This window comes from Boleophthalmus pectinirostris, unplaced genomic scaffold, assembly GCF_026225935.1.
Source record: "Boleophthalmus pectinirostris isolate CB_2022bp ecotype Guang Dong unplaced genomic scaffold, ASM2622593v1 HiC_scaffold_22, whole genome shotgun sequence".
Lineage (NCBI taxonomy): Eukaryota > Metazoa > Chordata > Actinopteri > Gobiiformes > Gobiidae > Boleophthalmus > Boleophthalmus pectinirostris.
The window spans coordinates 9,186,036-9,204,697 of record NW_026571190.1 but is presented as its reverse complement, the minus strand read 5'-3'; the positions used below and the strand labels follow the sequence as shown (position 1 = coordinate 9,204,697).

Genomic DNA, 18,662 nt, shown 5'->3' with positions numbered 1-18,662 from the left:
ATTGTACCCATCACTGTGCTTGTGAAAATAGAGATTAACCACTGCTGCAGGAACATATTTTTAAATATTCAGTCGAGCACTATAAACCACAACAGGTCTGAATTATTATTTGTTTCCTTTTATTTTATTTTATCACTCTCAGTAAGGGACAACCAGCCCTGCCTCATGTGAAAACTCAGAACTTTCTTTGCAGGCTTGCAGCTTTTTGTCTTTATGAATGTAAATAAGAAGTCAAAGAAAAGTTAAGAAAAAAAAGAAATGCAAAGCCGTTACATTTGTTCAGTGGGTTCAATATCACATTATATTCTACATGATTTAAACAGCACATACATTATTTACAGAACACAAAATAGCAAGAGCAATAAAAACACCTATTATTATATAAATGTAAGATAAGTTTAATGTCCAACTGTGGAACATTCCAGGCTACACACTAACCTTTCAATGGTGAATAACAGATGATGTACCCTCCACTAGAAAAGTTATAAAGTGCACCTTTAAAAAACACTGATATGAGTAAATATGAGGATGTCATGCTGTAGTCTGTCATGATCACACCAGCAGATGGCAGTGTAGCAGCACTAATTTTGAGCTGAATATGATTGTTCTGAGTTAACTTTCTTTACATTGGCATAAAGGCTTTGAGAATCATCTTCATCTTGTCCGCTGGTCTCTACAGGCTTTGAACCCTGAACCTGGGAGTAGACAGTTTCCTCTTCTTCTGCACTGGGGACGTGTTTAGGAGTCACATGAGAAAAGTCAAGCTCCCCATAATGGATGGTTTCTTCTTCTGTGGATTGAGCCTGGACACATTGTCACATTCATTTTTAGGTTTGTTTAATCTCCACTGAAGCAAAAAAAATGGGTTACATTAGATAGATTAGATTTTACCTGTATGTTTTTGTCTTTGGGACTCTGGCGTTTTTTGAAACACCTGAAAAAGAGCGGTGGGGTAGTTGTATAAAATGTGTTTGTTATTAAGTTCATGAAGTTATTAAGGTGAAATTTAAGGGGAAGTATTCTACAGAGAAAAGCAGTAGTGTACACTCCTGAATTTCAGTGTTTAAACGTCAAACTAGACTTAACTGTCCTTGTGGGGAAATGTTATCTTTATGTTTGACCCATCAGACAATTCCACAGAATCAAATCATTCTAAGATCTTAACAATAATGAATCGTCAGTATTGCTGTGCTTCAGGTGACATTATAATTTTAAAGAGTTTAAATGCATAAAGTCACTGTCTCTTGCCCCCTACCAAGTATCACACCATCTGACTGTAGAATCCAGTGCATCCATAAAATAAAACTGCTCTCCACAGAAGTTGCTGTCACTTCCAGGTCCAACAGGCTCAACTAATTTCTATCTTTATTTTCTGACACAAAGCTGTGTTCATTTTTGATCGATCAAAGTGACAATGACCTTATAAAACACATGTATAAACACATATTGTGTTGAAATGTGTCATTGCTAAAAAGAAAAGAGAAAACTGAAATAAGCTTGGACTCAGAGGTGACATCGCACATGACAGTCCAGTATCCTACAAACAGAAAACTGTACAAGTATTATTATTGTTATAAAGTTACTCACCAGACAAACAGACACAAGCAGATGAGCATCAGAACTCCAACAACTGCTCCAAGAATGGCCCCCCATGGCAGAGCACCTTATAAAAGCAGTAACACAGTTAGGAATGCACAGATACTGGTGTTGGTCCCAATACAACAGACAAACTCCTGAGCTACAGCAGTGTCAAGTTCCACAGAGTCATTATGAAAATCTGCATGGACTAGAGATGCGCAGATTGCAGTTACAACCGCGGACTCTGCGGCTAAACCGCGGGTCGGGCGGATGACGTGCCGAAAAATAATATTTTAATTAAATTCGGGCGGGTGGCGGATTCACTACTCAAATAAAAAACTCTGAACTCGGAGCAAATGGGAGGGGACCGAGCGGATGGTGGGCGGGTGCTGTTTTGAAAAACTGTGGTTGCAAATGGATAGCAGGCGGATGATGAGTTTTGCGATGCGGTTGCGGATGAAAAAGTAGCCCATCCGCGCATCTCTAGGATGGACCCACAAGGATGTGTTTAGGCTCCACTCTTGTTCACTGAGATCACATGTGAAAACTGAACTGTGAATTCACGAGAAAAAACTTCAGAATCTGCACATTCTTTTTTGAGACAAATATGAATTTCAGCATTCACTTGGTACTGGTTTGTCAAAGCCTGATGGTCAGTACTGGGAATTCCAGGTGCCAAAGTGAGGCGCCAGTCATAAAAACTGCTATTGTGTCCTTAGGCAAGACACTTCACCTACATTGTCAAGTATGAAAGTGGAGTGTGTGTGTGTTTGTGATGGTTGGAAGGGCTCATGGTGCAGATTGGCAGCCTTGCTCTGTCAGTCTGCCCCAGGGCAGCTGTGGCTACATAAGTAGCTTGCCACCACTGAGTGTGGAGTGAAAGAACAATGAACTGTAAAAAGCTTTGGGTGTCTTGAAAGGTGCTATATAAAAGCCGTTAGATTAATATTAATTAATTAATTAATTAAGAGTAATTAAACATTTGAGGTAACATTTTTCTTTCATGTAATGTAAAGTTCACAAACACCTGGTGAGCTTTCAAACAGTTTCCAGTGATTATAATAGTGCTCTTTATAGTGACATACCTGTAATACTCAGTGTAATGTCTGGAGATGATTCATGTCCAAGTGTATTTGAGGCCACACAATAGTACTGTCCCTCTTCAGTGATGTTGAAGGTGTACGTGTGTCCCTGGCTCACACTGACTGCTCCCTGTGAGTTGTGTCTGAACCAGGTGACGTGGTGGACAGGAGGATTGGCTCTGCTGGAGCAGCTCAGAGTCACAGACTGACCTGCTGACAGTGGACCAGCTGGACTGACCACAACAGAGGTGTTTTTAGGACCATCTGAGGACACACAGATACGTTTAATACATTTTAACAACATAGCACCAGAACAAACCATCGACGTGGTTCACTTACATGAGACACTGAGAGTGAAGTTACTGTGGGACATTTTGAATCCTCCGCTCACAGGATATGATGCATTACACTTTATCACCAGCCCATCATGGGCGTCTGTCACAGTGATGCTCTGTGTGATTTTAGTGATATTTGTCACAGTCCTGTCTGTGTTGGTCTCTGTGAGGTTGGCAGTGTCTTGGTGGAGGTTCCATGTGAGGAGAGGAGGGGTGAGTGGACAGGGAGTGACAGCTGAGCAGGTTATAGTCACCACCTCTGTCTCTGTCTGTTTTCCAGAGACTTTTATTGTAGGGCTCCAGGGAGAGTCTGGGAAGAGAAACAACATTTGGGGAAACAACATTACAACCCAAAAAAAAGAGAATAAACTAAGAACATAAGCTCATGCTCATCACATGGAAGTGGAGGTTATTTACTGAACATGTCTAGAAGAGTGAGAATGCCATTCAAGTATTCAAACATGTGTAGTCCATAGCAGGTGTATGTTACAAAAGCAGGTAGTCCACACACACTCTGGACTTGGTCATCATCTATGGCCTGTCCACTAGTGTGGAAGGAAGCATCATCTGACCCCTGAAGTGACAGCACATTCCTCGCCATGCGTCCTGATTGGCTAAGGAGACCATTGTCAATCAGTCTCCTCTGTGCCGTGTTTCCTGTACAGTACAGAATGTGTTCAGCTTGCAAGATTTACATAAATGTTTGCTAGCAGTGTGATTCTGAAGTGCTGTATGTTTGCAAGTTTTCTCCCTGACAAAACCCACAATGTCGACAAAACGTTCTACACTGACAAAGGCTCCTGTGGTCACACCCAAAAGGCAGAGGAAGATACTAGCCATCGCACAAAAAGTTGGACTTCTGGACATGCTGAAGGAAGGTAGAAGTTACATAGCTGTAGCAAAGTCCTGCACGAGTACGGGCAAATAGTTGTTGAAACTGGCGGGTTCTAATGTGCTAAAATTTTACGGGCTGGTAGTAATTACACACGGGCAGGTCAGGACTAAACCAGGATTAATCTTGGACTTTAGAGAGAAAACCCCAAGCCCTCAGAGCAGGGTGTATGCAAAGCGCGACTGGGCTGATCGCCGCGCTTACCTCCATGAGGTGCAGAGCTCTGTGCCGGTCCTTTCTCCTGCGGTCACCTCTGAGCCCATCCTAACAGTGAGTCCGAGTTCAGGTTTAGTCCTGGGTTAGTCCTGGTTTAGACTTGGTTCAGTCCATGGTGAATGCAGTGCAAAAGTTTGGTATAATTTCGGGTTAATGGGCGGGTGCAGTGCTGTACTGTGCGGGTGGGGGTCTCCAAAAATGGACTCGTGCAGGACCCTGCGCTGTCGGGCTCCATTACGGAATAAATGAATCATCAGTTCATTACATAAAGAAGGAAGAAAATAACATAAGGACGACAGCAGCAGTAAGTTTTAAGAAGAATACAAAAAGAGTTAACTGTCCTGTCTGAGAAAAGTGTATAAAGTGTGTGGTGAGGGGTTTTACAGCCTTAAAACAGAATAATTGTAAAATATGAAGTTGGCTACTTCACGGATTTCACCTATCGCGGGTTTTTTTTAGAACATAACCCCCCTGATAAACGAGGGACCACTGTACTCATGGATCTGTAGCGATGTATTTTAGCATGTGAGTGTGTGCATGTGTGTTTTCATCATTAACTCTTGAATAATAGGAAGTGTCTTACCTCTAACTGTTATCTGAAGAAAGTCACAAACAGCTGTAGCATTAAAACCACTGTTCTGTACTCTGAAGTAATATTTGTCATCATGGTTTTGGTTTAAATTATGAAACATTGTGGTGCAGTCTTTGTTTTTCAGGTTCCCAGTGATGTTCATAGGATGAGACTTACTGGGGTTTCCACTCACTGAAAATGCTTTGTTTAAATCTCCACCAAATCCAAAGTCATGTTTCAACCAAATGCCAGTGACAGGGTTGTTTGTGTTTATGTCTTCATTTTTAAGGTAAAATGTTATAGGTGCATGGGATCCACAGACAGGAGCCACTCAGAGCCTCCATTGGACTCGGGGTTGTAATGGACAGATGATTTGGTGGATCACAACAATCAGCACCTGTAAAACATACACAGGGTTAAAGTTACAGTAGAGAATATGCAGAAGTACACAGTTGTTCACCAAATAATCATTGTTGTCATGTTATTATGTGTGTAAATTATGCCAAACTATTGGACAGAATTCTCCCAGTTTGATGTCATCAGTATCTTTTTAGAATTCTCTATTTCCTGTAATTCAACATATAATTCAATTCAACTTTTCTTCATAAATTGCTTTTTGATTAGTGTAAAAAAATATAATTTATATTTACTACAGTGATTATCCCTTCAAATAAAGTCAACATTAGAGAATCATCAAAACCTGTCATACACACTTTAATAAATCCTCTTAAGAATCAGGGGGCCTATGTGTGGACTCTTGTACTTATTCTTAATGAATTTCTTCTGATAAAAGGGAAGTACCCAGCTCATGTGCGTGTGAAACATGAGTGGCAGGCTGCAATCTTCTTATTTTCAGTCAAATCAACCATTCTGGGAAGAGTCAGGACTAGTTTGTTTTCCAAACCCACAAACAAAAAATAATCACCATAAAATTCATGACCTTTTAAGAGGACTTTTGTATTTATTCCACCTGGATTTTTTTTACATAATAGCAAGTTCCCTTTGTTGAGATATGCTTCAGCTTTGACGTGGGAATGGAGTACACAATGCAGTGTGTGTATCTGTACAGTGTCCATGAACATTTGTGTGATATTGGTCACACATGAGAATGTCTGTGTTTACTAGTGTGTAACCAAAATATCATTTTTCATGAGTTCTGTATATGTTAGTTGTGTGACAGTAGATCAGTGTGTTGTATCACCAGAAAAAGAAGAAATTAAAATTATTTTCGTTCAGATTCTAATTTTAATGGCATACACTGAAAGAGGAACTGTTATAATTAATGATTATCTCAAAAACTATTCACATTTTACTATTACAAATGCATAGAATTATAAATTGATAATAAGTTTTCTGAGATTTTGAGAACATTCCCTTTGCTCTCGCTTGATCCTTCACAGAAGTTATGACCAAAGTGAAGATTGTGTGATGATTGGGTGAATATTTTAGCCCGCAGATGGTTCAGAAATTGCCTGTCCTTTATAATGGTGTGACCTTTCGATTGACCCGTGTGACGTCAAATTACCTCAGATGGTCACCAGACTTTTTTTGAGGCATCAGGCATGGGGGTTTGACCCACGTACCAAATTTGGTGACAATCGGTGCATAAATGGTGGAATTATTGTTGGTGGACAGACACACAGACACACAGGGTGAATACAAAACCTGGTCAACAGGGACCAGGTGATGAGTAAAGCAGACAGTTACGAGGGGAGATAGCTTATTAGTTCAAACTCTTATAATGACAGTAGATCAGACTCTTATAATGTGAGTAGATCAGACTCTTATAATGACAGTAGATCAGACTCTTATAATGACAGTAGATCAGACTTTAGACTAGATCAGACTCTTATAATGACAGTAGATCAGACTCTTATAATGACAGTAGATCAGACTCTTATAATGACAGTAGATCAGACTCTTATAATGACAGTAGATCAGACTCTTATAATGACAGTAGATCAGACTCTTATAATGACAGTAGATCAGACTCTAATAATGACAATACATCAGACTCTTAATAAATTAACAAGTCTTGGTTGAAAAAGATGAGAATTTAAAAAATCTTGACTCACCTGAACACAGCAGTAAGGTTAATAAGATGTGAATAAACATATTTCCAAAGAGCAGAATCCACAACATTAATAATAGGTAAAATAAAATTAAGAAAAGGGCTTGCTAAAATATGTTTATCCTGAATTATACCACTAATATAGACCTGAGTTCTGAACAAGCTGGAGCTCTGAGTGTAGTAACAGTGACTTCCTCTTAGTGACTGGCCCAACTTCTGTATTTACCGTTAAAATTGTATTCATCTTCTAGACCACAGGTGTCAAACATACGGCCCGGGGGCCAGATGCGGCCCTCCAAGACCTTTAATCTGGCCCTCGGCTGATTTTCTACTAAAATATTTTAATTCTATTTTTTATTAAAATCTTGTTAATTTTCTGTGGTGTTTATCAGAGCAGCGTCTCCAGCGTCTCTGTACGTGGCCCCTCCCACCAGAGCAGCACAAATGAAGATTTGTCTCTTTCCAAACGCTCTTAAAGGACGATCGTTTTGACTGTTGACCGTGACACCCTCATCAGAAAAATGTCAACATGAGAAAAGTGGACATCGAGTACAGGATTTTACAACAAAAATTGACTTATTCCTGTTTACATACAAGTTCATGTTAAAACATTGTGTTGAAATTGCATTTTTCTTAAAGTTTCAGGTTGTTCATAATATTATAATATTTTGTAAAAGAAAGAGTTCATCAATTAAAAAAAGATTTCTGTAATAAATTTGTGTTTCTCTGCACAAATATTTGAACTTATTGTTATTTTTGGTTTATATGACATGAGTTTTCTGATCCGGCCCCTTTGGATCAAAGTCGGTTGAATACGGCCCCCGGACCAAAATGAGTTTGACACTCCTGATCTAGACAGTCAAAGCCACAGAAAGGTAAAGTTCAGACAAAACACTGCAACTCACTTTGTGTAATAATCTGCTTCTTGTATTTCCTCTGAAAAGTGTTTAGTATTTTGGTCTGGGGCCTACCTGGACAAACGAGGGATTACACAGGTATTGGTTGGCAGTGGTGGAATGTAACAAAGTACAAAAGTAAAAGTACAATACTTAGGTAAAGTACAGATACCTAAAACTTGTACTTAAGTACGTTTTACAGTGGATCATTTTAACTTTTTTTCACTACAATTGACAATATGTATTTGTACTTTCTACTCCACTACATCTTTTAACAGGACTGAAAAGTAAAAGCTAAGAGTGTAACGATATCCAAGTCTCATGATGCGATATCGTCACGGTATGAACCTCACGGTGCGATATTTTTTGAGATATCGTGGGAAAGCTCATGATATGGAGGGGAGGCTCACGATTAGGGATGTAACGATATCCAAATCTCTCTGTACGATGGAAAAAAGGATCGCAGAGGCACTCTGATTTGTGATGAATTTATTAATAGTCACGCCAGCGCATTTCGACTACTTAGTCTTCATCAGAGCTGATTGAGTGAGCAGCAGGTGTGACCATTTATAGGGGTCGTGACCCCAGACACGTGATAGTTAAAAGACAAACAAAATCTCCAGAAATATTTACATGTTGAATCCAAGTGCATTGACAACATACCATTCATAACACAACAGATAAATAACTAGAATAGTAAACAATACATATATCCCTTAGATTACACAGACCACTTCAAAAAATGTTTCAGTCAATCATCAAGAAAAAGAAAGCAGAAATTTCATAACAAAGGTAATGAGAAATATCCGGGTATTTGGTGGCCAATTGTCAAACCTGTCCTCTCTTGACAATTGGCATGACATATCATTCACGAAGAGGCTTAATGGGTCCCAATAATGGTGGCCACAGTTCAAATAGTTTAAATACTTCAAATAGGGAGGGGCTTCAGTTCAGTTCAGGACCATGGCCTTTAATGTATGGATCCAGAACGTCTCTCTTTGAAAAAGACATTTCAGTTGGTCTCTTCCTCGGGAAGCCTGGGGGATAACCTCTATGATCATACCCCTGAGGGAGTTGGATGTGCTATGGCCAGCAGCTTTGTAGTGTTTTGCCATTGGGTAAAGTACGTTGTTGATTCTGATGGCATATTTATGTTCAGCCAATCTCTCTCTAAACTTGCGTTTAGTACGTCCAATGTAAAAACATCCACATTCACACTGGAGCCTGTATATGACGTAGGTACTATTACAGTTGGCAAAGCGCTGGCGTGTGCAGATCTTTTTCCTGAATACATCCGTGAAGGTGTTGGATCTTAAGACGTTGCCAGAGTGATTACAGTTTCCACATTTATGCATTCCAGTCTTTTTTTGAAAGCCATGTCTCCCTTTTTGTCGGGGTGAGGTAACTTCGGACCAGCTGGTTTTTTAGGGTTGGTGCCCTCCTAAAGGAAAACATAGGCAAGTCATTAAACGCAGGTTGGAGTGTGGGGTCGCTCTGTAAAATCCTCCAGTTCTTTTTAATTATGTGTCTAATAAGTGTCCAAATTGCATAGAAGGAAATGTCCTTTGGGGTGCTTGATGTTTTTGTCTTGCAAAAAAGATCTTTACAGTCTGTTGATTTGACCTCGGTAAAGGCACTGTCAAGTATTTTCATACTGTATCCCCTTGTTTGGAACCGACTGTACATTTCATCAGCTTGTGAGTCAAAGTCATCAGGGTCATCGCATATTCTTTTTAGTCGTTGAAACTGACCAAAAGGTATGTTGTACAGTAGTGGTTTAGGGTGAAAACTATCAGCACGCAAGATGGTATTTCTGTCACTTGTTTTTCGGTGCAAAGATGTATGCGGCCCTCAGACAAATTTTTCTTCGCCCTCAGGCTTCAAGGTAAATTGGCCCAAATTACCTCGCATCAAATAAAAATTAACGTTTTACTGCAATTTTTTATTTTTTTATTGAAAATCTACCTTGATAAAACTAATATTTAATATTTAGTGTGTGGTTTTAAGGATCTTAACATGAATAAAGACTGATGGCTCATTCTAACATGTCAAACATGCACATATTTCAATTATTCACTGTATTGAGCACCAGTCTACGAACCTCGATCAGCCCTCTGCTTCATTTGTGTTTAGATATGTGGCCCTTGATCAAAAAAGTTTGGACACCCCTGCACTAGACGGTTTGAAAAAACCCCAGAAGTTGTTGACCATGTACCGGCCAGTCAGCGAAGAGCTGTGAAGCCATGACGTCAAACTCAGGCACCTGTCTGGGTCCCTTTTGTGGTACAACACAACAGTAAACAAAGCGGGAGAGATGGATGTAGACGAAGACAGATATTCTGTGTTGGCAACAATTCCTGAGATCGAGGGTTTAAAGCCGAAAAAAAGAGAATGTTTGGTGAATTTTATCAAGGGAAAAGACGTTATTGCCCTTCTTCCTACAGGATTTGAGAAAAGCTTAATATACCAGTTAGCCCCGTTAGCGGCGTATTACATACATCATGACCAAATTGCAGGGACTGGTTAAACAAAATGTAAATCTTACAAAGGTCACTTGATTGTGGCCAATGTCAGACCTGCATGTTTTAATCAGGTTAATTTCTGGTGAGGCTCCTCCCTTTGAAATTCTCCTCCCCAAAACTTTTGGAGGGAAAAGTTCAAATGCAGCAGGACACAGGACAGTCAGAGGAGCAGAGGACACACAGTGTGGAGCAGGAGGATTATGAGAGCTGATCTGGAGGTAAGACTTTTCAAAGATTTGATGTGCTTCTCTGGACTAGAATGTCGTCATTGTTAAAACATGTTTGTGGTGTTTTATTTGAAATTAGAGTTAATGTCAGGACTGTTTCCATGAAACAAATTGTATTTGACTGTCCATCTACAAGAGTGTGACAGTTGTACTCAGATTTGAATGTGTTTGATCCAGAGTCGTCTACAAAGAGTGACGTCCAGAGCTCTGCTGAGCTGTGGGGAAGTTCATGAATGTTATAGTTGATGTTTCAGAAAAATGGAAGATGTTTGAGAACCAACAAAACACAGACCACAGATGAACAAAGTAAGTAACTCAACTAAAATGATTTTAAACACATTTTTCAAAATGAACTTCTTGTTGAAACAGTTATCGTGTTTCTACAGGGTGATGTGGCACTAGGAGACTTTATACCAGATGCCCTCCCTGTTACTGCGTTTAGAGGAAGAAAAGCAGCACACGGTGAGTTTTGTTTCTGCAGATACAGTTCTGATGTTCTTGTGAGTCTGTTCTGGTCTGTTATAGGTATTTTGAATGTATTTAAATATGTAGAACAGAGTAGATCATCATAAAGTAAAGTAATCATGTGTTATTCTGTGTCCACAGGCAGAGACCAGAGCTTCTTCACTGGAATAAATCTTCACACCGTCCAGCTCCAAACTGTGTATCTCTGTACTTGTGCTCTTTGTGTGTTTGATTCTGTTTAAGACAATATAGAACTGTGGAAAACTTAAGACAGTTTTTTATTTTTATTTTACAGAATTAGATCAATTAAATTAAATTATACATACTTATACATTCCACGATAAGGTAACATAAGATAAATCTGCATATTCAGCATGATTTGATCAAATTTCATCAACATGAAAAAGTGACATTCATGTTCTGAGAAAAATATGTGTAGAGGGGATCGAAATAAGTTTCAAAGCCTAAACATTATTTTATTGCATGCAACCGCTTTCCATAACTTTTTTATGCAAATCCAGCAACCTTTTTTTTTCAGTGAATGCAGGTGTGACCGAGTGACCCCCTTATTAAACTACTCATAATTTTGGCATAAAAAAGGACAAGAACGATGTGGTATAAAAAGTTACAAATCTTTATTTGATATTCTAAACATTTAAAGAGTATTTCATTCTCTTTTAGGTTCACAACTAACAAATCAACCCTTGTAAATTACAGTAAGTTAAAGTGCTAGTGCTATGTAAACATGAATGCTGTGCTAAGTGATAAGTGTGTGTGCAAAGGTATTTGAGGTAGACTTTAATTTAAAGTGCATAGAGTTCCAGATGGTGAAAAGTGCTTGTGCCTTCCTGGGTTAAAGTGACTTGTGCTAACCCTGAGGTCTAACCTTGCATTGCATTAAGAACTTGGCCATATTGCACTTCCTCTCTAAGATCTCAGCTATTGTCTCACAACATTCAAATAAAAATCAACACTAAGAGCAAGGATAAGGAATAAAAAGCAAGAATAAAGCCGCAGTTGCAATCTGTTGCGCAGGGAACAATAAATTAGCTTCAGGTCGGCCTTAGCGACCACCACCCCAGGTATACAACAAAAAGGAATTTACCGAAAGTTTAGAAGGAGGAAGGGGGCACTCTACATGGTGCTCGGAGCATGTTCGGAGCGGTCGCCATCACCACCAACTCCACTCAGCACCTTGAACCTGGATTCCACAAACATCACATTAAGGCAAGTTTTTAACAGCGGACATTCTCAGAATAAACAGCTTTGCTACTTACATGCACCATGTACATCTACGAGCCGCGTGCGCACTCTTTTCTAATCGCTAATCAGTGACGCAGGGAGCCACGCACAGCGACACACAGGTGTCCCTGCTAACCACCCGGGTTACACAGGTAATGTCCAAAACATGAACAAACAAACTGAGTTACTTAGGAAAAGGCAAAAAAAAAAATCTAGAGACACAACCTGGGCCAAACAGTATATACCGCAGAGGATAAACTGACGTTCTGGCAGCGTACGGATGCTTGTGCCAGTTCTTTGTACTGGAGAGGTTGAAGGTTGAATACCAATGGACTGCAGGTGAGTAGTGGGAGGGAAAAAACAGGAATCCTGACAGAATTCAAGCCATTTTCTAGATTTTCAGGTTTACACATAACTGGGTATGTTGAGAAATGAATATTTCCCTCTCTCCATTTTCCAAAATAACATTGTGCACACAGCATCGTTTTCAAAAAAGTTTCAACCTGTTGTAGTTTTATGCGTAGGTTTTCAAGCAACACACTTAGAGCTACTCAACATTCCTCTTCTTTTATTTGTCTCTCTGCTATATACATCTTACAGAGTCATGTTAGAACTTCCAGTTCGGGGTTTCACAATAAAAGCAAACTTTATAACAGAATACATCACACAACCCACATAAATACGCCACCGAGCGCCATCATAACTACGTCAAGCCTCTGGGCGGCACCTGGATTAGATTCCAACCTGTAGCATTTATTTCATTACAGTTGTAAATATTACTCAAAAATACTTTGAAAAATGTGCATTACTGAGCGTGAAGTGGTGGTAAAATTGCTGACCTCCGAGCCTCATTGGTCTCTGGTCATGGATACGATCCATCAGCTGTGTGTGCAAAAGCAAACACATGAAAAGTGTTTGCCTCAGAAGAAATTTGACTGCTGCTCTGAATGTTTCATCATCATCATCATCAGAGCAAAAGGTAAACACAGATCACACTTTTGGCGCACCAGCTCCTAAAACTCTGTTTATCTCACTTTACACGCAAACGCCAAACCATAGTTTTCCAGAATCTCCACCTCAGTTTTTAGAGAAATTTGTTTTCAGAGGCAAATTCACCGTTTGCGTGAAAAAGATGGGAACAAACAAACAGAAATGTCTCAGTTTTTAAAAATACCCATGTACGTGTAAACACAGGCCTAAATTTCTATTCAGTTATCTGTGACGGCACCATCTCTGGCCCCATTTACACATACCCGGGAAGTTTTAAAAAAAGAGACATTTCCCTTCATTTACTTTTCACTCTGATAATGATAATGGAGCATTCAGAGCAGCATTCACATTTCTTCTGGTGCAAACACTTTTCAGGTGTTTACATTTGCACACACAGCTGATGTATCATACCATGCATTAAAATCCCTCTATGCAGGATGTATGGAATGTGTTCAAGTGAATGATCTACAGACCGAGTGGTTCCACATACCTACTGGTGTAAAACAATGGCATGTTTTGTCCCCAAGCCTGTTCTGGGTCTTCATAAATGACATGGCTTTTGAAAACAAAGTTAGGTGCACATGGACAGTGGGCATTTTGCTCTATGCTATTGATATTGATAAACACAAGTGGTGCTGTTGGTGGAGGCTGGCCATAAATCAATCTAAAACCCAAATAATGCACTTAAAAAAATAGTCAACTCCACAAAGCAGAAAGGTCCTAACATTCAGAAAAGTAAGGAAGAAACACCACGCTCAATTCAGGCTGTTACATTTGTTCAGTGGGTTCAATATCACATTATATTCTACATGATTAAACAGTACATATATTATTTACAGAATTCAAAAAGCAAGTGCAATAAAAATGCCTAGATAAAGAAAAGATAAGTTTAATGTCCAACTGTGGAACATTCCAGGCTACACACTAACATTTTGATGGTGAATAACAGATGATGTACCCTCCAGTACAGTAAGTAAGTTATATAAAGTTTTATATAAGTCTACCTTTAAAAAACACTGGTATGAGTAAATATGAGGATGTCATGCTGTAGTCTGTCATGATCACACCAGCAGATGGCAGTGTAGCAGCACTAATTTTGAGCTGAATATGATTGTCCTGAGTTAACTTTCTTTACATTGGCATAAAGGCTTTGAGAATCATCTTCATCTTGTCCGCTGGTCTCTACAGGCTTTGAACCCTGAACCTGGGAGTAGACAGTTTCCTCTTCTTCTGCACTGGGGACGTGTTTAGGAGTCACATGAGAAAAGTCAAGCTCCCCATAATGGATGGTTTCTTCTTCTGTGGTTTAAACCTGGACACATTGTCACATTCACTTTTAGGTTTGTTTAATCTCCACCGAGGCAAAAATGTGTTAGATTAGATTTTACCTGTACGTCTTGGGGACTTTGGCGTTTGTTGAAACACCTGAAAAAGAGCGGTGGGGTAGTTGTATAAAATGTGTTTGTTATTAAGTTCATGAAGTTATTAAGGTGAAATTTAAGGGGAAGTAGTCTACAGAGAAAAGCAATAGTGTACACTCCTGAAGTTCAGTGTTTAAATGTCAAACGACTTAACTGTCCTTGTGGGGAAATGTTATCTCTGGGCCCGGTCAAGCAGAAGTAAACAGCAAGTCCAAAAATTCAAGTTAATGCGTCTGATATAAAAATGTATTGAACAGATACATATGTACTCTAGTTTATGAAACTGTTTACCTTTTTTCTGTACCATTTTTGGTTCTAAAGTTATATATGTTTTAAACAGACCATGTATGAAACATGGAACAAAAAATATTTCCCAAATTTCAAAGACCTGCAAATTATGTAAATAAACTGATGTATTTCATCATATCTTGTGTTATTCGATCTTTGAACTGTTGATGAAGGTATATGATTTTTCAAAAAAAATATATTTAAAATGATAAAAATTTGCTTGGAAGGACTGACATATTTTATAGAAAAAGTTACCTTTCATTTTGAAGTAATATTAAAGTATTCAGAAGAAAAAAGCGACAAATGATGCAAAATCCTGCACCTTCTACTTGCTTGAACAATTTTCCCTCCGTTACTTTTCCCTCTGTTACCATGACCTTTCTTAATAAAAAATCTCATGAGTCAAAAAGTAAGAGTTTTTCAACCTAATTTTGTACCATATGGTAGAAAACTATATGAAGCAAATATTCAAACCAGTTTGTTAAGGATATGTAAGTGAGAACCAAGAGTTATCACTGTTTATATTTATTGCCCAAAAAGTGCTGCATATTTCATTCCCTCCGTTACCGACATGAGTTTTAAAAATTTTTGTCAACAACTTGAAAGAATATCACAGGTTTAACTTTACCCTGTTGGAGTGTTAACTACATTCTGATACCTTACTTATTTCAATAGTTCCTCTAGTTTCTGAATAAGAGCTATTTGAATGTAAAAAATCTGCCCCAGATTCGAATTTTAATGGCATACACTGAAAGAGGAACTGTTATAATTAATGATTATCTCAAAAACTATTCACATTTTACTTTATAAATGCATAGAATTATAAATTGATAATAAGTTTTCTGGGATTTTGAGAACATTCCCTTTGCTCTCGCTTGATCCTTCACAGAGTTATGACCAAAATGATGATTGTGTGATGATTGGGTGAATATTTTAGATTAATATTAGGTTAGGTTAATATTTTTAGGCCGCAGATGGTTCAGAAATTGCCGAAATTGCCTGTCCTTTATAATGGTGTGACCTTTCGATTGACCCGTGTGACCTCAAATGACCTCGGATGGTCACCAAACTTTTTTGAGGCATCAGGCACGGGGGTTTGACCCATGTACCAAATTTGGTGACCATAAATGGTGGAATTATCGCGGGTGGACAGACAGACACACACAGACACACAGACACACAGGGTGAATACAAAATCTGGTCAACAGGGACCAGGTGATGAGTAAAGCAGACAGTTACGAGGGGAGATAGCTTATTATTTCAGACTCTTAATAAATCAACAAGTCTTGGTTGAAAAAGATGAGAGCTTAAAAAATCTTGACTCACCTGAACACAGCATTAAGATTAGTAAGATGTGAATAAACATATTTCCAAAGAGCAGAATCCACAATTACAACACGTAAAATGAAATAAAGAAAAGGGCTTGCTAAAATACATTCATCCTGAATTATACCACTGACATAGACTTGAGTTTTGAAGAAGCTGGAGCTCTGAGTGTAGTAACAGTGACTTCCTCTAAGTGACTGGCCAAACTTCTTTATTTACCATTAAAATTGCATTCATCTTCCAGATAATCAAAGCCACAAAATGGTAAGTTCGGAAGTAACATTGTAACTCACTTTGTGTAATAATCTGCTTCTTGTATTTCCTCTGAAAAGTGTTTAGTGTAGGGTGACCATATTTCTGTTTGTGAAAACCCAGACACCTTACTGGGGGTGGGGGTTGGGGCCTTGACATTGAGCTACTGTCACCTCGCAACCTGTGTACATGGCCTCTGACTTGTCCCGACCGGAACGGAAATGAGAATTTCTTGTCCAAGTCACTGTTAAAAGTGCATTTGTGCTTCGGCATGTTGCAGACTGACCAACTGTTTGTGTCTGCTTGCTCCTTCTGAGTTACAGAGAGCTACGAGAGACGCTCAATATAATGGCCTAATGAACGGTAATGAAAACCCGGACATTTACATCGCTTTATGAAATTAAACCCCGGACGCCCCGGACAGGACGCAAAAAACTGACATGTCCGGGGAAAAACGGACGTTTGGTCACCCTAGTTTAGTGTTTTGGTCTGTTGCCTACCTGGACAAACGATGGATTACACAGATATTGGTTGGCAGACAAAGTACAATACTTAAGTACATTACATTTCATTACAATTGAGAGCATGTATTTGTACTTTCTATTCCACTACATCTTTTAACAGGACTGAAAAGTAAAGTAGGGTAGTAAAGATCCAAGTCTCACGATACGATATCGTCATGGTATGAACCTCACGGTACAATATTTATTGCGATATCGTGGGGAGGCTCACGATTAGGAATGTAACAATATCCAAATCTCTCTCTACGATATTTTCATGATATACATCTCATGGTACAATATTTATTGCGATATTTTTTGGACAAGACTTAATCCAAAGAACTAAGACTTAAAAGTGCTTAGAACTGTTATTTGTTCTTGTAGTTTGCACTGAAATGGAGCAAAGGATCATGGTCTATGTAATTCCGTCTGTCTTTTTTACTGCTGCATCATAACTATGGAGTAAGAAAGCTTTCAGAAATATTTGTGTCCATAGAATCCGTGTGTATTTGGGAAATCTGTGCATATTTGGCTGTAGTAAAAGTAAACTCGTAAACTCTCGAATGAGTCCAGTCATACATAAAATATATTGTGTGTATTTTATCCATCAGAATACGAACTGAAAAGTTACGACGTCAAGAATTGCAATCACGACATGATCAATTTACGATTATGCTTTCATCAGTACGAATACACATTCACAGATGGGACTTTACTGTCAAAAATACGTTATCAATTCACAGACATTATTTATCGGGCAGAAGAAACATTAATCACGATCCAGACTGCACATGCTTAAATATGTAGCAGAGGGTAAAACTGGAGTAATAGCACAACAAGGAGCTACAACAGCGATCAACAGGTGGGTTAATTAAAATGTATTGTAAAAATGTCTTGTCTTGACATATTGAATTTGGGAACCGAACACTGCTGTGTAATATTGTGTAGAAATACCTCCTCTGAATGGGAAATTGCACCTATATCTTAGTTAGCTAACATCAGACGTAACGTTATCCCGTGGATAAATTGCAAATATCAGCGTTCTCTGCATGTTTAGATTAAAACATTCACAGCTACAGACAGAGCGAGCAGCAAGAAATGGAGCTGAGATGAAGGTTAAGACTAACTGACTGCTTTGGCTCCCTTTAGCCTTGTGTAACTTTCTGTTCAAGCAAGAAGAAGAGAAGGAGGATGAAGGAGAGGGAGGGTGACGACAGCAATGAAAGTGCTATTGTAGTTGTGAAACTTTACTTACAGCACTGTAGGCTAGATATAATGGTTTGGGGTTTTTTTTTGTGTGTTTATAATTGATAGATGTACAGAATACTGTATACATTTTCTTTTTATGTGACTTTAAGTGTGTGAATAAAATGGTTAGACTTTCCTTGGCAGTGTGAGAGCAGTGTGTCTGGTGTCAAACTTTCACTCTTACTGTGAAATCCTTTTTTCAGTTTTATCCATAACTGTATTGTGTTCGTTCGACCTCTGCCATAGTGACAAAACATCGAGGCATTTTGAGCTGCAGTGCTGACACGAGGCCAAAGGGATGATGCATTTTGGGGCCACTGACTATTTCTATGAGAAAGGAGTTTAGTTCTGACACATGGGTAAAGTGTTTTGGGAGAGAGATGAGCTTCTGAAGGTAATCCATGGTGCTATGCTGAACCATCCAGGTTATTTTGACAAAAGCACTAAGTGAATGCAAAAGAGTCAAAGCAACTGAGAAGGATCTTTGCCATTTTGATGCTGTGACTCTTTATATGGGAAAGAAATCTAGTTTTGAAGCAT

The 18,662-nt window shown here is 38.9% G+C and overlaps 1 long non-coding RNA gene and 1 pseudogene across 1 annotated transcript; both read right to left on the bottom strand.

Moving 5' to 3' along the window:
- Nucleotides 1-433: 433 nt before the first annotated feature.
- Nucleotides 434-8,756, bottom strand: LOC129410309 (B-cell receptor CD22-like; annotated as a pseudogene).
- A 3,892-nt stretch (nucleotides 8,757-12,648) lies between these two features.
- On the bottom strand, nucleotides 12,649-16,295 carry LOC129410418 (uncharacterized). The gene is made up of 3 exons (XR_008632854.1): nucleotides 16,123-16,295; nucleotides 14,476-14,512; nucleotides 12,649-14,399 (listed from the first exon to the last, which is right to left on the bottom strand). It is a non-coding gene; the product is annotated as an uncharacterized LOC129410418 (long non-coding RNA).
- Between the last annotated feature and the right edge of the window lie 2,367 nt (nucleotides 16,296-18,662).